We start from the raw sequence: 18,434 nt of genomic DNA on the forward strand, positions 1-18,434 counted from the left end.
GGGTATAGTCTCTACATTTATCCCTCAAATATCAGATGAAATTTTCAGTCCTGATGATCAGAACAACATTTATCACTGTAACTTGAAACAACAGCTTATACATTTCTACTAGATTTTAAAGCATTGTTATGAGACTTTGATTGCTCAACATCTCCCTTAGTAATCAAAAGAGAATTGGATGGAGCACCATCATTCCAGGGAACACAGTTCCACAGATGCACAGATCAATGTTGGGGGCTTTATACCCCTCTGTAGCCCAAACGTGGATTTAGGAATAGTAGATTTATGTTTGTGTGTCCAATTCTAATTCTAATTAATGAAAAATACTCTTTAGGGTAGCTGAATGGATGAATTAGTCTGGCTTGTCTACAAACATTTTGAGATACAGTGTATGTCAATTCTTTTGTAATAAACAGAGGATAAATTATGTTATTAGTATAGTGAATAATAGATAATAAGCAGAATGAAATAGCTTTTGGCTGAGGGAACAACTGCTGGGGTTGAGCAAATATTAAGAATACACTCAGCAAATCTGTCATCTATATTAATTAAATGTATTCATGTAAATCATTTCATTGTGAGTGGTAAAATATAAACTATGTGGAAATCTGCATGTTTTTCATCTGCATTTCAAATGTGATAAAGCATCTATAACAAAGCAAATAAAACTTTTGGATATGTAGTTGTAGTTGTAAGGTGACAAAATGTGAAAATATTTAAGGGGTAAAATCTTTTGCAGGCCACTGTATATCTACTACTTGTATTCAAGTTTATGATTGTTCATTTAGCTAACAGTGACTGTACCAAAAGGAGGCTTCTAATAAACTCATTTACTCTTACTTTTGTAATTCAGTTTATTAATGCTTGTTTGTCGCAGTACTTAATTATGCAGAGGTCTTAATTACATAACAATGTTATATAATTTAATGCTGTTATAATGGTAGTACACCATTCATTAACACTGCTTCATTATCTAGCATTAAAATAACTTCATCTCTTCAGTGGTCCATGCATTTAAAGACCTTAGCAGAACTGTTTTAGACAAAACACTAAAAAAGGTAATCTAACTCTCATACTGGATACTGTTTAAGCTAATTAAACATATTTAGACACTTAATTAGTTTAATCTGGTTAGTAATCAGTTGAGAGCAAGGCTGGTTACACAGCAGAGATTTTATAAACCAAGACTAGATTAAATAATCTGAAATTCAAGTCTAAAGCAACACATTTTCTTACTACTAAATATTCCACAGTAAACTCAGTGATATTATAACACAGTGGAAGTATCAACTTGCTCTGTCAGTGTAAAATAACATATAGTATAGTGTATCGTGTACAGTGTATAGAGTATAGTGCACAGAGTTCACCAACTTTCACCAACTTTCTGCAGAGTCAGTCACTACTGACCTCCAAATTTCATGTAGCTTCAGATTAGTTTATTTCAGCACGAAAAGGGCAGTGTCAGCAGAGGAGTCGGCTGTATTATGTAGTATATGTAGTATTATGTAGTTTATAGATATATAAATACTTATATATAAAGTAATACTTATATATAATACCACCCGTTCACATTTAAAACATTAGTAACTGCACAGTTAATTAACCTGGAATTAATTAATTTGGTATTTTGTGTCTGAAGCAAAACTAGAATCAAAATCTCAGGCTCATTTCTCAGCTCGGACTTTGGTTGTGGCGTTTAGAATCTCAAACAGGAAACAGGAAATACTCTGTAGGGTAGACTGTCCCATTTCAATACTGCCATTGCAGCCTACCCATCCTTCGAAGGACACACCTTCATAGACCGCGCCCTTTGAAGGATGCAGCCCCTGAATTGGGACACACTGACAGAATGTGTGTAAAATGTAGAGATGAACACCTTTCACTGCTTTGAATCAGTATGTGTGTGTATTGCACCGCCTGCTGGCCAAAACAGGCAGTTCTTTATAATCTTTCACTTTAAAAGTGAACAGAGTAAAGTGTGTTCATGATGTAAAGTGTATTAAATTGTATGTGTTTAGAACAACTATATACAACTATATCTTATATACAACTTTTTCATAATACAATTCAGTAATATTAATAATCTATTTATATATCATCATTCCTGGACTGTCCATATAAGATTAAATATTTGTTGAAGTGATGCTGGTTTGTAAGACCAAAATAATAATACAGTTTCTCTGTTTTATACTGCATAACAAAACACTAGCACAACCAATCACTGCTCTGTGATTGGCTAAAATGCCCTTTACTCAACCCATCACTGCTCTGTGATTGGCTGAAACACCCTTAGCTCAACCAATCACTGCTCTGTGATTAGCTATAACATCTTAACTTAATCCATAACTGCTCTGTGATTGGCTGAAACACACAAAGCTCAACCCATCACTGATTGGCTAAAACATTTTAATCTATCTATTTAGAGTACCTGTGGATATAAGATGAACATAACTATTTGTGTGATTGCTGTTATATAAAGTGAATTATAAGATATTTAATTTGAAATCATAATTGAACATGTAAAATCATATAAAAAAACTCAATAATGAGATCAGTAAGCATCCACACATCTACATGAGGCTCTTTGTTCTCTGGAATGTGGTGTAGCCAGTAAAGATGAGCTGTGATAGGAGGAAGATTCTGACCTTTAATCTGAAACTTCCTGATACCTGATTTTCAGCTCAAGAAATGGAGTCGACAGCAGGTAAGAAACAAACACCTGAAATCTTTTATTTCAAATTAGTTAAATATATGATTTACATCAAGGAGCACTTTAAATAATATCAAGTTAAATTGTGAAATTGAATTTAATCAAACTCTGAACTGTAATTTAATCTACAGTTGTTGGAGCTGCAGAACTTGTTTAAAAACACTCCTCAGATCTGCTGCAGCACTTTCATAACTACACTCATTACTTTATAACATGATTACTGTGGTATTAGATAGAAAGATAATTCTTTCAGCCCCAAATCATTTTTCTATTCATAACGATTTAAGTGTAGTTAAGTAAATTTATGAGAAACTTAAAATACATGACATAACTACTGCATATCAGCTACCTATAACTTATGTATATAATAATCCTGTAAATTAGCGAGATGTGAACAGAATTTATCTCAATAAACATAAAACATATCACCTGCATACATCACCTACATTTCCTGTATAACCAGTACAACTGCGTTATACAGGACCAGGCCATCCTTTTAATCGTTATTTGCGGACATTTAAAGTCCTACTCATTACAAAGAAAATAGTACATTTACAAAATGTTATGGAATGTTAGATAAAAGTGGAAGCCTTTTGTGTTATTTATTGTATTTATCTCTTTTTAAGAAGTGATTATATGTTCTACTGACATATAGGTTTGGGGATTTTATATTTTTTAGTATTTCTTTTCACAGTTTATTTACAAAGTGTGCTTGTGTGCTTGCTGGGCGTGTCCACTGTGATGTTACTCCAAAAGTCTGTGGAGGGAAACTGGGCTCTGAAGCTCTGGTGAAGCGGATGGTTTGGTGCTGTGAGTCTGTGGAGGTAAACTGGGTTCTGAAGCTCAGTTGAAGTGGATGGTTTGGTGCTGTGAGTCTGTGGAGGGAGTCTGGGTTCTGAAGCTCTGGTGAAGTGGATGGTTTGGTGCTGTGAGTCTGTGGAGGTAAACTGGGTTCTGAAGCTCAGTTGAAGTGGATGGTTTGGTGCTGTGAGTCTGTGGAGGGAGACTGGGTTCTGAAGCTCAGTTGAAGTGGATGGTTTGGTGCTGTGAGTCTGTGGAGGGAGACTGGGTTCTGAAGCTCTGGTGAAGTGGATGGTTTGGTGCTGTGAGTCTGTGGAGGGAGACTGGGTTCTGAAGCTCAGTTTGAAGTGGATGGGAGACTGGGTTCTGAACCACTTTACCTGCGCTTTAGAACCAGGAACCTGTTTCTCTGGGTTAGGATGTTTTGGTGTTGGTTTATTCACTATAAAATGGTAAGTACTGATGCATGAATGTTTGATTGAATGTGTTAAATTTAGCTGTCAGCTACAAACACAGCGCCATTGGACTCGGTAATGTGGAATCCAGCAACAGCACTGTGTACTAATCTTGGGACTTATTTTTACAACATAGCTTAGCTAGCTAGTGTAAAACAGAATTATTTTAGTCATTTCTTGAGTATATAATAAAATGCTGAAAAAAACTGGGACTAAATCATTAACAGGGACGAGAACAGATGCAGAACTAGACACGGGTAGGGTGATTCTCATGAAGACCTTCACATTAGCATAAAAAGTGCAGCATTTTTTCAAGTTGAGAAGCTAAAATAGAATGTGTATTTACTATATTGATTATTTTTTCATATAATTTTTTTTTAAAGAATTTTATTATAATTTGAATCTTATACGATCCAGAATAATTCTCATTACCGTGACCGTAAATGACGACGCTAGATCAACGGGTCAAAAATTTTTTGATGATTAATTTCATATTTCCACAAAATATTCCATCAACTTAACAGCACAGTCCTTGACAATTACTTTGATCTTTTTTATTTATTTATTTATAGTTAAGCAACTCTCATTACCGATACAACAGTTGTAAAATATATTTTAATTTTTTAATTAATGAAAATGATTTTAGAATATGTTTGATCAAAATCTCATGTGGACAACAGGTGAGGGATATACTATAATAAAATGAAGAAAAGTTATGATAAGATGTGAAACATTAAAAAAAAAAACATTTTAGATCCATAACGGTAATGAGAACACAATAAAACGGTAATGAGAATAAATGTAACGGTAATGAAACTTAGTTAAGGCAATTGTGCAACAAAACATGGAACCAGAAAAACAAGCAAATTTCAAGAAACTCTAGCCTTGGCTGCTGCCTTCTTGCGTTCAATCTCTGTCAGTCTTCAAAAAATGAATATAATCATTAGACTAATCAACAGAGTATAAACATCAATGACATTGTTATATATATATATATATATATATATATATATATATATATATATATATATATATACATATATACATTAACACTAAATATATGTTATCATTTATGGTAATTTATTTTTTATATATGTGTGTATATATATATATATATATATATATATATATATATATATATATATATATATATTTAAATTATTATTTTTATAATTACCATAAATGATCAAAAAAAAAAAATATATATATATATATATACAGTTGTGGTCAAAAGTTTACATACACTTGTAAAAAAACATAATGTTATGGCTGTCTTGAGTTTTCAATAAGTTCTACAACTCTTATTTTTCTGTGATAGAGTGATCGGAACACATACATGTTTGTCACAAAAAACAGTCATAAAATTTGGTTCTTTCATAAATTTATTATGGGTCTGCTGAAAATGTCACCAAATCTGCTGGGTCAAAAATATACATACAGCAACATTAGTATTTGGTTACATGTCCCTTGGCCATTTTCACGGCAACTAGGCGCTTTTGGTAGCCATCCACAAGCTCCTGGCAAGCTTCAGGTCGAATGTTTGACCACTCTTCTTGACAGAATTGGTGCAGTTCAGCTAAATGTGATGGTTTTCTTGCATGAACCCGTTTCTTTAGCACTGTCCACATGTTCTCAATGGGGTTTAAGTCAGGACTTTGGGAAGGCCATTCTAAAACCTTAATTCTAGCCTGGTTTAGCCATTCCTTTACCACTTTTGATGTGTGTTTTGGGTCATTGTCTTGTTGGAACACCCAACTGCGCCCAAGACCCAACCTTCGGGCTGATGGTTTTAAGTTTTCCTGCAGAATTTGGAGGTAATCCTCCTTCTTCATTATCCCATTTACTTTCTGCAAAGAACCAGTTCCACTGGCAGCAAAACATTCCCAGAGCATAATACTACCACCACCATGCTTGACAGTAGGCATGGTGTTCCTGGGATTAAAGGCCTCACCTTTTCTCCTCCAAACATATTGCTGGGTGTTGTGGCCAAACAGCTCAATTTTTGTTTCGTCTGACCAGAGAACTTTCCTCCAGAAGGTTTTATCTTTGTCCATGTGATCAGCAGCAAACTTCAGCCGAGTCTTAAGGTGCCTTTTCTGGAGCAAGGGCTTCTTTCTTGCACGGCAGCCTCTCAGTCCATGGCGATGTAAAACACGCTTGACTGTGGAGACTGACACCTGTGTTCCATCAGCTTCCAAATCCTTGCAGACCTGCTTCTTGGTGATTCTTGGTTGACTCTTGACCATCCTGACCAATCTCCTCTCGGCAGCATGTGATAGCTTGCGTTTTCTTCCTGATCGTGGCAGTGACACAACTGTTCCATGCACTTTATACTTGCGTATAATTGTCTGCACAGTTGCTCTTGGGACCTGTAGCTGCTTTGAAATGGCTCCAAGTGACTTCCCTGACTTGTTCAAGTCAATAATTCGCTTTTTCAGATCCACACTGAGTTCCTTTGACTTTCCCATTGTAGCTTTTGTAGCTGAGTCTAATCACTGGGTCAAATGAGCCCTATTTAAATGGGCTCATGAGAAGTCAACAGCTGTAGTCAATCAGAATCACTTACAAGAAGTGAAGAGGCCATGACATGAAGCTAATTTGATTGACACAACTCGCTACATCACCAAAATTGACAAATTTTGTTGCTGTATGTATATTTTTGACCCAGCAGATTTGGTGACATTTTCAGCAGACCCATAATAAATTTATGAAAGAACCAAATTTTATGACTGTTTTTTGTGACAAACATGTATGTGTTCCGATCACTCTATCACAGAAAAATAAGAGTTGTAGAACTTATTGAAAACTCAAGACAGCCATAACATTATGTTTTTTTACAAGTGTATGTAAACTTTTGACCACAACTGTATATATATATATATATATATATGCTAATATGCTAACAACCTATAACTTTGCCAGATGTCAAAGCCTTAAATTGTGATAATATTCATGAAATAATTTATTTTTATATTTTTAAAAGTAATGAGTATTAAACCATAATGGTAATGATAATAGACAGTGTAACTGAGGACAGTTTTATCAATATTAACACAGATTTCTCAAAGGGAGAGAAGAGTGACCAACTGACCTTATCTCCATTTTGAAGCTTATCTCTGAAGTGATGCATCATGGGATAGCTGATCAATTTAAAGGCACAGTGTAATTTTTATAGGGGGGTGAAATCATGAAACGGTATTTAGAAAAAAATTGTTCGGACACAGTTATTTTGTTTAAAATCAAGTACATTTTTTGTTCAACACAAAAAAATATATATTATGTATAAATATAGATATTTTAAACGACCTTACCCTATTTTATTTATTTTATATGCTTAGTAATTTTTATATGGTTTAACTTAAAATTAGAAAGAAGGGATACGGACACATAACAGTAATGAGAATTTCCATATGTTTTTTATTTAATTTATATAAAAATAAGTTTATATGCTGATGAAAACAATTGATCCATACAGTACTCCCTATTTGCTTTACACACATGTCATGGACATGTCCCCTGCAGCTTCATGAGAATCACCCCGTACAGGAATGCAGACAGAAACAGGGATCAAAACAGGAATGGACATAGGTAAAAATATAGGTAAGGACTCTGGACTGGCATGAGTCTGAGTTAATGTCTGTGAGGCCAGCCTGGGCTCAGTTATAGGGTTCAGTTCTGGAGGTCCTGGCGGGGGCCGCAGACGTGGGGAGCACAGAGCCGGCAGGATTTGGCAATGTGGGGAGTGCGGAGCCACCAGGATTCACTAACGCGGGGAGCGTTACTGTAGAAGAGATTGTGTCATTATTAGGGGTGTGGTGAGATCTCATGCCAAAAAAAAACCCAGATTAAATTGGTACAATATTTTTTGTCAGGTGTCTTATGAGGAAACCAGTAACCAGAACAAATGTTTGATCATTATGGAGGCAATCAGAAGTTCAGCATCAACATGAGAGATACAGAGGTAGATGAGATTTAGAGCAGAGAGCTGCTGCTCTCTTCCCCTTGCTGTTCTAACACACACACACACACACTCCCACACACACACTCACTCCTCTATGTTTCTGTCCTTCTGAGTTTTCTTCTGAATTGTTGTTCCATTGTAATAAACACATCAACGCATTTATATTATAAAAATGAAATGAAAAATAAAAAAGTTAAATACTGATATCTAGATAATGTTAGAAGGGACTAACAGTCCATTTTTCTTCTGCTTCAAGTCAACAAGTAACATGATTTGAATGTTGGAATGTGTGGGCGGCTCAGCAGACCAAACAAAAACTGGTTTGGCCATCTTTAGCAGCAACAACTGCAATCAGGTGTTTGCACAAACTTGCAATGTGTCTTTCACAGCGCTGTGGAGGATTTTTTTTTCAGTCTTCTCTGCAGAATTGTTTTTATTCAGTCACTTTGAGGGTTTTCGATCATGAACTGCCATTTAAGATCATGCTACAGCATCCTAATCAGACATTGACTAAGCCACTCCAAAACCCTCATTTTGTTTTTCAGCCATTGAGTGGTGGACTTGTTTGTTTTGGGTCATTGTCCTGCTGCAGAACCCAAGTATGCCTGAGCTTGATTTCAGAAACAGAAGAATTCATTGTTCTAAGTGTTTTTTCAAATGTTTTTAACTATTTATCTTACATTTGCAATCAGGTCAATGTACAAGACACTACGCTTAATAATAAAATGTATTTTACAGATGTTTTGTACATATTTCTGCATTATATTTCCTGCGGACACAAATGGCACAGATTCGGTGGAATAAACCCCTAAGCATGTTAGATTGGATATCAATGTTGCCAATGTCTCAAAAAAAAAAAAACACAGAGATACAAAGCTTATGTGACTTACTTTGACTGAACTTGCTCTGCTGCAGACTGATTCTGAGATCATTGATCAGCTTAGTTAATTTTACAGTAATATAAAGATAAGTGTAATAAGTTAAGTATAGGCAAATATAATAATAGCTTATTTATTTTAGTCTATAAACAGCTCACTGTAAGGGCTAACAACAGAGTTAATGCTTTAAATTCAGGATTATAAAGCAATGAAACTCTTTTATGACTGTAGATGTGTCTTAAATTAATGTGCTGAAAAAAATAATGGAAAGCAATTATTTAGTTTTCTTAGAATTATGTTACATTCTCCAATGTTTTTGATCTTCTACTGTTATGTCTCTCTGTTTAAGATGTCAATGATGAAATTGTGAAGAAACGACCAGGTGAAATGGTCCAGGTGATTTGAAGTCTCTGAAAGAGAGAAAGTTCTGTAAAGAAGATCAACTGGGAACATCTTGGGAACAGTAAGTAGTTTGTGATTGTAAAGTAAAAATGTAAAATATGATGGAGACGTGACAATGCTCATGTAGAATAGGCTTTACTTTAAAATATTTTGTCATTCAGATTTTTATACAGTACTTCTGTTTTACAGTGCAGTGAAAAAGTTTTTGTCCCTTACAGATTTATTTTGTTTTTGCTTTTTTTTACACTTACATGTTTCAGATTATCAAACAACCTGAGTAAATAAACAAAATGCACTTTTTAAATGATGATTTCATTTATTTGTCTCGCTGGCCAGACACACGATAGACCCTACACAAACTTTATTTACAAAGGGGTTAACCTAACAAGGGTAATGAGGGATAGACATGGTCAATATCAATAGGGCAGCGAATATAAACATACCAGAGAGAGTAGTGAAGCAAGCCAGGGTCATACACAGGGAGGAAGACTGACAGCGTCAGTCCTTTTATTAAAGGAAAAAAAATCTGTCCAAACCAATCTAGCCCTAAATGTGCCCCCATTAATTAACTGCAATTAACTACATTTTTGGGGAAAATTGAGTTACATTTCTCTTGCTACAACCAGGCATAATTACTGCCAGACCTGTAGAGTCAATAAATCATTTAAATAGAACCTGTCTGTCAATATGAAGCAGCTAAAACATCTCAAAAAGCAACACATTATGCTGCAATCTGAAGACATTAAAGAACAAATGGGAAAGCACAGTCTTTGTGTAAGGGCTGGTGCCCGATCGAGTTGTCCTCCAGGGCATCGGAGGGCGTGCCAGGCCAGCGCCGAGGGCTAATTGGCTAATTATCAACACCTGCTTTCAACAGCTTATAAGCAGCGCCAACCAGCCACTCGGCGCTGGATCTTTGAAGCTCGTGAGAGCGAATCTATGCCGGTTTTCCGAGCGAGCCCCGGCTCTTTATATCTATCTCTTTTTCCCTTTCAAGTTTGGTGGAGCTGTGTAGAGCAGTGAGCTCCACGGCCGCCATCTATCTGTCTCTAGTCTGGTGGAGCAGAGCGGTGTGCTCTTTACTGCCACCCCTCTCGAGTCTCTGTGTCTGTGTGTGTGTGTCTCTCACTGCGAGGTACGCGGTTGTTTACCTTCCCTCTCCCGCGCTGTTCCTCCCCTCTCTGGTGGAGCAGCATTTAATTCCATAAGCACCTTAGTTCAGTTTTGTATTCGTTGGAAGCCCCTTTTGTTTAGTTAATCCTTCACCTCGTCTCATAAGAGGTAGCCGCTTCCAGGCAAGCCTTATTTACATTTTCTCCCCCTCAGTCTAACGCACTCTAGGTGTGGCTTTTTGTTTTCCACCTGTTTTTACTCTCCGCCCGTTTTCGTTGCTCCGCCCCTTTTGGCGGAGGCTCTTTAAAGTGTGATTAAAGCGGCCGCATCCCAATCCGCTCGCTGGTGCAGCGGTTAGAGCACTGGGCTGCGACCGCGACAGCCTGGGTTCGATCCCCGCGTGGAGCGGGGTTTAATAAGGACATATATATATATATATATATATCCTATTAATATATTAATGATTATATATTATTAATTATTATTATTATTATCATTTTTTCCCTTTTTCTTGGGTTTACCTGCTTTGAGATCTGCTGGTCTGCGACTGGGTCTGCCGATTGTGTGGTTGGAGCTGCTGTTTGTATAGCACTCCACCCCCACCCCTTTACAGAAAGATCCAGCCAGAGCCATGGATCCAGCAGACCATGTAGATCTCGAGCAGGTAAAGACTGCTCTTGTGAGTCAGGGAGCCGCTGTTGGGAGGCATGAGAAGACCTTGCAGCAGATTCTTTCTCAGCTGCAGGGCCTGACTAGTTTAGTCTCCCAAGCCCCCCCACACCCCACACAACTGGTTCCTCAGGTGCCTGAGCCACCCCAACCAGAGGAGCTTGCAGCCGCAGAGCCCTCTCTACCAGCCCCAGAGCGTTATGGGGCAAACCAGGGGGGTGCAGTGGGTTCCTGCTCCAGTGTTCACTCACCTTTGAGCAGCAACCATCCCGCTTTCCGACAGAGCGTGCGAAAGTGGCATATATAGTCTCCCTTCTCACCGACAGGTCCTTAGCTTGGGCCACCCCTGTATGGGAGAACCACCCTGACGTGTGTGCTTCGGCGGCACAGTTTGCTTCCTCTCTGTCACGAACGTTTGATCTCCCTGTTCGTGGAGAGGAGGCTGGGTCCCGCCTGTTGCACCTCCGTCAGGGGAGGAGGTCAGTGGCAGATTACGCCATTGAGTTTTGCGCGCTCTCGGATGAAAGTGGGTGGAATGCTTGTGCACTGGTCTCGGCCTTTCAGCTTGGGCTCAGTGAGGAGCTTAAAGATGAGTTGGCCCACCGCGACCCACCTGTCTCCCTAGAAGAGCTCATAAAGCTCGCTCAGTGATTAGATAATCGCATCCGGGAGAGGAGGAGAGCATGCTAACCCCGTGGATCTCAAACATGTTCCTACGGAATACTGGGATCTTCGGGAGGTATTTAGCAAGCAGCAGGCAAAGCTACTGCCCCCGCACCGTCCATATGACATTGCCATAGACCTCCTCCCTGGCACAAGCCCACCCAGGGGTAGGCTGTTCTCCCTGTCAGGGCTAGAACGCCAGGCGATGGAGGACTATATTCAAGAAGCCCTTGCCCTTGGATTTATTCAGCCATCTACATCCCCGGCCGGAGCAGGGTTCTTCTTTGTAGGGAAGAAAGACGGGGGCCTGAGACCCTGCATCGATTACAGAGGTCTCAATAAAATAACAATTAAGGATCTACTTCTTACCCTTTGCCCCTAATGACCTCGGCCTTTGAGGCACTGCAGCAGGCTTCCATCTTTACCAAACTGGACCTGCGCAGTGCCTACAACTTGGTTCGTGTCAGACAGGGGGATGAATGGAAGACGGCGTTCATCACCCCATCCGGCCACAATGAGTACCTGGTGATGCCGTTTGGGTTGATGAACGCACCCGCCGTCTTCCAGAGGTATATCAATGAGGTCCTCAGGGAGGCCCTGGACAGGTATGTGTTTGTCTACCTAGACGACATCTTGATTTACAGCAAATCGGTAGACGAACACGTTAACCATGTCCGGCGGGTCCTCCAGTTACTCTTAGAGAGCCACCTTTTTGTAAAGCTGGAGAAATCGGTGTTCCATGCGCAGACGATATCTTTCCTGGGGTTCATCGTGTCTCACAACACTCTGTGCATGGACCCAGCCAAGACCAAGGCAGTGGAGAACTGGCCCCGGCCTACGTCTGTGCGTCTTGTCCAGCGCTTCCTCGGCTATGCCAACTTCTTCCGGCGCTTTGTGAGAAATGTCAGCACGGTAGCTGCTCCATTGACCGCCCTGACGGGAAAAAATGCAGGGCGGTTCAAGTGGTCCACTGAAGCCCAGGAAGCATTCGACAACATCAGACGCCTATTGGTTACTGCCCCGATTCTCCAGCTGCTCAATCCAGATCTTCCATTTATAGTGGAAGTAGATGCCTCTGAAGTAGGGGTGGGTGCAGTCCTATCCCAGCAGTCAGGTCCTGGCCAGCGACTGCACCCATGCGCCTACTTCTCTCATCGCCTAACCCCAGCTGAACGGAACTATGACGTGGGTGACCGCGAGTTGTTGGCGGTAAAACTCGCACTGGAGGAGTGGAGACATTGGCTAGAGGAAGCCAAGCACCCCTTCCTGGTCTGGACGGATCACAAGAACCTGGCCTACAACCTAACCCCCGGCAGGCCAGGTGGGGGCTGTTTTTCACCCGGTTTGATTTCTTACTGTCTTACAGACCAGGCTCTAAGAACATCAAACCAGACGCTCTCTCTCGCCAATGGGAGCCCTCCTCTCATCCAGACACACCCACAACTATTGTTCCCCCAGTCCGTGTGCTAGCTCCCATCCGTTGGGCCCTTATGGATGAGGTGTGGCGAGCCCACCTCTCCGAACCAGACCCAGGTGGTGGTCCGCCGGACCGGGTATATGTTCCCCGGCCACTGAGAAATAGGGTACTACAGTGGGCCCATGCTTCCCCTCAAACAGCACACCCGGGCACCACACGCACGCTAGAGCTCCTCCGACGACGTTTTTGGTGGCCGCGTCTGGAGGCAGAAGTACGGGCCTATGTGGCTGCGTGTGCTGTGTGTGCACAGTGTAAGGACTCCAGAACAAAGCCCACAGGTCTGCTTCAGCCGTTAGCAGTCCCATCACGTCCTTGGAGCCATCTGTCCCTGGATTTCATCACTGGGTTGCCTCCATCACGGGGTAACACAGTGATTCTTGTTGTTGTGGACAGATTCTCCAAGGCCTGCCACTTTGTGGCCCTTCCCAAACTTCCATCTGCGAAGGGGATGGCTGAACTAATCTTAGAGCACGTAGTCCAGATCCATGGACTACCTGCAGACATCGTGTCAGACCGTGGGCCACAGTTCACCAGCAGGTTCTGGGGTGCCTTTTGTCGACTGTTAGGGGCGGAAGCCAGCCTTTCTTCAGGCTTCCATCCCCAATCTAATGGCCAGACAGAAAGGGTTAACCAAGACCTCGAACGAACCCTTCGCTGTCTGGCCTCCTCCGCTCCGTCCACCTGGTCCGACCAGCTGAAATGGGCGGAGTATGCCCATAATACTCTCTGGCACATCTCTAGGGATGTCGCCCTTTGAGTGCCAGTTTGGGTATGCTCCGCCTACTTTTCCCGGACAGGAAACAGTCACTGGAGTTTCCTCGGCCGACCAGACAGTCCGCCGTTGCCGCCGAGCCTGGAGGAGGGTTCGGGCTGCCCTCTTGTCTGCCAGGGCAACCCAGAAGCAGCACGCAGACAGGAGACGGTGACCCGCCCCCTCTTATCGTGTTGGTCAACGCGTCTGGTTGTCGGCTAAGGACATCCTGTTGCGTGGTACCCCGCGCAAGCTGGCCCCACGCTACCTGGGGCCCTTTAAGATTCTTCGTCGGGTCAATCCGGTGTCATACTGGCTCGCCCTGCCACCTGCCCTTAGAAGGGTCCACCTGACCTTCCACGTGTCCCGCCTGAAGCCCTACCTCTGTTCCTTGGGTCCAGCTGCTCCCCCGGGCCCCCGTACCATTGGTGGTGCCCCCGCCTACACCGTCCGCCGGCTCCTGGACTCCCGAAGTGTACGCGGCGGTCTCCAGTATCTGGTGGACTGGGAGGGGTACGGGCCGGAGGAGCGGTCCTGGGTACCAGCTCGTCACATCTTAGACCCGGAACTGGTTAGGGCTTTTCGGCGAGACCGTGCGGCGGGTTTAGGGCCGTGGGGTGCCGCCCCTCAGGGGGGGGTCCTGTAAGGGCTGGTGCCCGATCGAGGTGTCCTCCAGGGCATCGGAGGGCGCGCCAGGCCAGCGCCGAGGGCTAATTGGCTAATTATCAACACCTGCTTTCAACAGCTTATAAGCAGCGCCAACCAGCCACTCGGCGCTGGATCTTTGAAGCTCGTGAGAGCGAATCTATGCAGGTTTTCCGAGCGAGCCCTGGCTCTTTATATCTATCTCTTTTTCAGGATCAATGATCCTAAATCCACCTATAAATAGCTTTAAAAATCTAATCAAAAAAGGTTTTGGAGTGGCCAAGTCAAAGTATGTGGCAGGCTGTTTATGCTCGAAAACCTCAAATGAGGCTTAATTAAAACAATTCTGTAAAGAATTCCTCCACAGAGATGTGAAAGGGTTATCGGTAAAGCTTGATTGCAGTTGTTGCTGCCAAGGGTGATACAACAAACACTGTTTTACACAGGGCTAGATTGGTTTGAGTAGTTTCTTTTAAAAAGTGTGTTTTACTCAAGTTATATTTGATATTAAAGTTTGTTTGATAATCTGAAACATGTAAGTATGACCAAAAATTAAAAAGAAAATAAATCTGTAGGAGAAAACTACTTTTTTGTGCCACTGTAGATGCTGCATGTTTAATCTATAGGTACGACATCACAAATGTCTTTGTTTGCTCTAATACTGCTTGAGAGACAGATTGAATAGGTTGGATAGATATGTTAAAGGGGCATATTTTTACATCTTTAGTAAATTTGCTATACATATTTAATTGTAATAATTATATTTTCATGGTGTAAGTGTCAGCAGAGGAGACCATTCCAAAGGGAAGACATAGCCCTGATGTAGCTCGTCCAAACAGTAAGTTAACAAACTCATCATCATTTTATTTTTCTGAATAGAATTTATTAGAAGGCGTGTAAAATTGTAATAATACAAAGTAAATCATGGCAGATGTGTAAGTGCATCTTAAAGAACAGGATTTATATTGACTATAACCATTTTCTAATGCAATAACATTATTTTAAAAATTATAAAAAATATGGACAATGACACAATCTTCCTGATGTAGGTTCTTCATGGCACAACACTGGATTTAAAATAAAATAACTGAGATGTTATTAAAGTGTAGACTTTCAGTGTAATTCATGGGGTTAAAGAAAACTATAAAGTGTTCAGGACAATTTCTCTACAAAGCATCCTCATTTTATGTGCTTAAAATTAATTGAACAAATGAACTTTACTATAAATCATATGTCCTTTTTCAATACTTTGTTGAGAATCCTTTGCAGGCAATAACTGAAGCCTGAAGTCTGGAACATCACCAAACACTGAGTTTCCTTCTTTATGATGCTTTGCCAGGTCTTTAATGCATCTGTCTTCAGTTGTTGCTGGTTTGTGCTTTTTTCTGCTTTTTTTTCTATGCAAGTGAATTTAAATTAAGTTTTATGCAAGCTCAATCAGGTTCAGATCTGGTGACTGACTCGGCAACTGCAGAATATTCCACTTCTTTACCTTAAAAATCTCCTGGATTGCTTTCGTTTTCAATCGTTGTCCATCTGTACTTTTAAGCACCCTCCAATCTACCTTGCTGCACACCCCCCTTCCTCGCGGCGCGCTGGAGGAGCAAAAGCCAGACGAGCTGCAGCAGCACCGTCTCTCCAGACGCCCACTCCCGCCGTTTCAGCCCCAGAGAGAGCTGCAGCAGCACCGTCTCTCCAGACGCTCGCTCCCGCTGTTTCAGCCCCAGAGAGAGCTGCAGCAGCACCGTCTCAGCACCGTTCTCGGCGCTCCCACTCACCTGAGGAGGACCCCCTCAGTGGGGAAGCATTTTTTGTAGTCTAGGGTTGGTGTAGCCGGCCTCGCTGCTCACTGCAGGGGGGTGGGGGGTAAGGTTGGCAGGGATGCAGGTGGTGAGGAGTCTTACATCTGCGACTTTATAGACTTCCTTAAACCTGCGCCCAGCTTGGAGGAAGAGGACTACCCTCCTGCACCAGCCTGCTCCCGCCGTCTTAGCCCCAGAGAGAGCTGCAGCAGCACTGGCTCTCCAGACGCCGCCCCCCACCACTTTAGCCCTGGCGAGAGCTGCAGCAGCACCGGCTCTCCAGACACCGGCTCCCGCCACCTCAGCCCCGGAGAGAGCTGCAGCAGCACCGGCTCTCCAGACACCGGTTCCCGCCAGCGAAGGACTAGATCTAGAGACTATATTCAGGAATGTAGAGAACAGGAAATGAGGGGTATTTATACAGGGAGACACAAGTGAGAACAATAAGACTTATTAGTATGAATGAGAGTTTGTGAGATGCAGTGAGTCCGGGGGAGAGAGCACAGGAAAATTCTGGGGAGTGTAGTTCTGAGTCACTGAGTCAGACCCGATCCACGGGTTGGTATTGAGGGGTACTGCCTCGGTGTCTGTCAGAACGCTCCTTGTAATGGCGCAATACCTCCGAAACCTGCTGGTGAGTCTCCCTCCACACCTGCTTACTCCGTTTCATCAAGTCGTCCATGGCAGGGACTTCAGAGGACACGGCTGTCCACGGAGCTAACGGAGGTTTGTAACCCAGAATGCACTGAAAGGGAGTGAGACCAGAGGTAGAGTTAGTGAGAGTTCTGTGCTATCTCTGCCCAGCCCAGGAACTGAGACCAGTCTGTGGGGTGTTTGTGGCAGTATAATCTAAGAAATTTGCCCAATTCCTGATTGCACTGGCCATTGCTAGTGGGATGAAACCCAGATGTAAGGCTAACATGAACCCCCAAATGTTCAAAGAAAGATTTCCACACTCTAGATGTAAACTGGGGGCCCCGATCAGAAAGGATACCTTCAGGGATACCAAAATGCCTAAAAATGTGAGCCAAGATAGCCTGTGCTGTTTGCAAAGCAGTAGGTAGAGCAGGAAAAGGAATAAACTTAACACCCCTGGAAAACCTATCCACAACAAGTGCAGTGGTGTAGCCCTCGGATTCAGGTAAATCCGTGACAAAATCTACTGCAATGCGAGACCAGGGTCTTTCAGGTACAGGTAAAGGAACTGGCTTACCGGCTGGAAGGGTTTTGGGTGTTTTGAATTGCGCACAAACGGAGCAAGATACAACGAACGCGTGTACGTCAGCTCGCATGTTTTCCCACCAATACCGAGCTGAGATTAATTGCAGAGTACGTGTGACATCCGGGTGGCCAGAAGTGAGTGCAGAGTGAGCCCAACTGATGAGACGATCTCTGAATTGTACTGGAACAAACGTTTTGTGAGGAGGACAACCCTCAGGAGGTGGTGAATGCACCGCGTCTACCTCGACCACAAACGGAAGATCGGGCTTAGGATGAGCAAGAATGGGAGCAGAGATGAACGCAGCTTTAAGCTTTACAAAAGCAGCGTCTGCTGTGGGAGACCATTTGAGACCCTTAGTTAAAGCAGTAAGCGGAGCAGCTATACTACTAAAGTTTCGAATGAAACGCCTGTAAAAATTGGCAAACCCAAAAAACGCTGAAGATCCTTAAAGGATTGCAGAACGGGCCAGTTAGTTACGGCAGAGACCTTGTTGTCGTCCATCAGGACACCTTGAGAACTAATTACATAGCCGAGAAATGCGACCCGTTGGAGGTGGAACTCGCATTTCTCGGCTTTAGCATAAAGACTATTCTCTAAGAGATGCTGGAGAACGAAGCGGACATGGCAGATGTGAGACTCTAAGTCAGGGGAGTAAATCAAAATGTTGTCTATAAAAAAGACGACATACTGTCCAATCATGTCGCGACACACGTCGGACCAGATTATACGCGCTGTGTAAATCTAACTTAGTGAAATATTTGGCTTCACGTAGTTGCTTGAGTGCGCTAGGGATGAGAGGGAGCGGATAAGCGAACTTCTTAGTAATAGCGTTTAAACCACAATAATCAATGCAGGGCCGTAAGCCCCAGTCTTTCCTCTTTACGA

The sequence above is a fragment of the Astyanax mexicanus genome, chromosome 3 (genome assembly GCF_023375975.1).
Source record: "Astyanax mexicanus isolate ESR-SI-001 chromosome 3, AstMex3_surface, whole genome shotgun sequence".
Lineage (NCBI taxonomy): Eukaryota > Metazoa > Chordata > Actinopteri > Characiformes > Acestrorhamphidae > Astyanax > Astyanax mexicanus.